Here is a 2,232-nt window from a genome sequence, read left to right as displayed (position 1 = left end):
GGGGGGTGTAGATGTTTTTGTTCCTTCTGAAGTCCACAATCATCTCCTTTGTCTTCTTCACATTGATGTGAAGGTTATTCTCTCTGCACCAGCTCTCCAGGTGTTCCACCTCCTGCCTGTAGCTGGACTCATCATTGTTTGTGATGCATCCCACCACCGCTGTATCATCTGCAAACTTTACAACGTGACAGCCTGGATGGGTAGCTGCACAATCATATGTGAGCAGAGTAAACAGGAGGGGGCTCAACACACATCCCTGAGGAGAGCCAGTGCTGAGGGTTATGGTGGAGGAGGAGAGGTTGTGGATCCTCACTAACTGTGGTCTGTTTGTTAAAAAGTCTAGTACCCAGTTGCAAATGGAGGGGCTTAGTCCTAGTGTGGATAGTTTGTCCATCAGGGTTTGGGGGATCATGGTGTTGAAGGCGGATGTGAAGTCCACAAAGAGCATACGGACGTAAGAGTTTTTCTGCTCCAGGTGGTTGAGTGCAGTGTGGACCACAGAGGAGATTGCATCCTCTGTTGATCGGTTCTCACGGTATGCATACTGATGAGGGTCCTCGTTGATGTTGATGGTTGTTTTGATGTGAGTCATGACCAGTTTTTCGAAGCATTTAGCGACTATCGGGGTGAGGGCCACTGGCCGATAGTCATTCAGACCAGTCACTGTAGAGCTTTTTGGGACTGGGATGATGGTGGCAGTCTTCAGGCAGGTGGGAACCGTCTCCAGGGTAAGTGAGGTGTTAAAGATGTCTGCCAGCACCTCACAGAGCTGATCAGCACATTCCTTCAACACTTTTCCGGGGATGTTGTCTGGGCCAGTTGCTTTGTGCGGATTAATCCTCCTGAAGGTACTCCTTACTTCTGCTGAGGTCACGCTGAGATGCTCTTCATCCGGTGGTGAGGTGAGTCTGGTGCTGGGTGGTCTGTTCGGGTCTTCAAAGCGTGCATAGAACTTGTTGAGGGCATCAGGCAGAGATGGGTCTTTGGGGCATTGTTCACTCCTTCCTTTATAATCTGTTATGCACTTAATGCCCCTCCACATGCTCCGAGGTTCTTGTGAGATGAATTGACCCTCGATCCTCTTTGCATATGTGGCCTTGGCCCTCTTAATACCAGCAACCAGCTCTTTTCTTGTCCTACTCAGCTCCTCTGAGTTTCCAGACCTTCAGAGCTTCCAGACCTTCAGAGCTTCATTTACAGACTGGACCATTGCAGGTCTTGTGTTCCACCTCATCTCTCCACAGCTGGACCAGTCCAGAGTCTTGTGGAACCTAAAAGTGAAAGAAGACGTGCACGAGTCAAAATAGTGTCACAGTGACTACAAATTACAATTTGTTGGCCTTTCTTTTGGAAAAAAATATTTTATCAAAAACAAGAGATTTACAATTGAAATTAAGTCAAGAAAATGTGACATTTGCAATTATAAATTACAGAAGCTCAATTTTTCTTTATTTCACTTATCATATTTTATAATTATTTAATGAGCCTCACCAGGCAGAGATTACAAGATGTGATGTATCTTACCTGCTCTGTTGAAGTGTGTGACAAGGGTCTTTGTGTCCAAAGCTGTTTAACAGCTTGCTTCCAGAGCTAACAGCTTCCTGTGTTAGGTAGAAAAATTAAATTAAATTAAAGACAAACAAAAAGCTTAGTGCTACTTCTTGTGCCATGCTTTCTAAAACAGTTATTGAATCAAGTATTTACTTATGTAGGTAAACATAGATGTTTTAAAACCTGTTAAAATACACCAGAATGCAGGAAATAGCAGCTACTTTATTTAAAAAGTTATGGGGGAGGATCCACAGACCTCGCACCAATATGTCCCCCTACAATAATTCTAATGCTAATACACACTGTGTTGTTCAAGCCAAGAGCCATTGTCAACACTGGGGGGGGCTAAAGGATCCAGTATACTGCCGCGTACGCGTAAACGGACGTACGCGTGTACTGTACGCAGAGGGTTCAGACATGATACTCCAGCGTACAACCCGAGCAGCTGCAGAGCAGCTTCACAGACAAGGGGCGTTTACCTTCGGGACAAATTGAGGTCGCCGATTGGTCATTTGCTGACACGCCTACTGGATTGATTGACAGGTTGGAAAAAAGAAAAAAGCGAGCGCTGGCAGCCTCCGCCGCAGCGGTGTTCTGTGTTTATATGTTGTTAATAAAAAGATCTAAAATAAAAAAAACAGGGAGCGCTGGTCCTGCAGCCCACACATCAGACCAGCCCAC

This window comes from Nematolebias whitei, chromosome 4 (assembly GCF_014905685.2).
Source record: "Nematolebias whitei isolate Nwh7 chromosome 4, NemWhi1, whole genome shotgun sequence".
NCBI classification, from domain to species: Eukaryota; Metazoa; Chordata; class Actinopteri; order Cyprinodontiformes; family Rivulidae; genus Nematolebias; species Nematolebias whitei.
The sequence above is the reverse complement of the archived record's forward strand: the minus strand, read 5'-3'. Positions refer to the sequence as shown.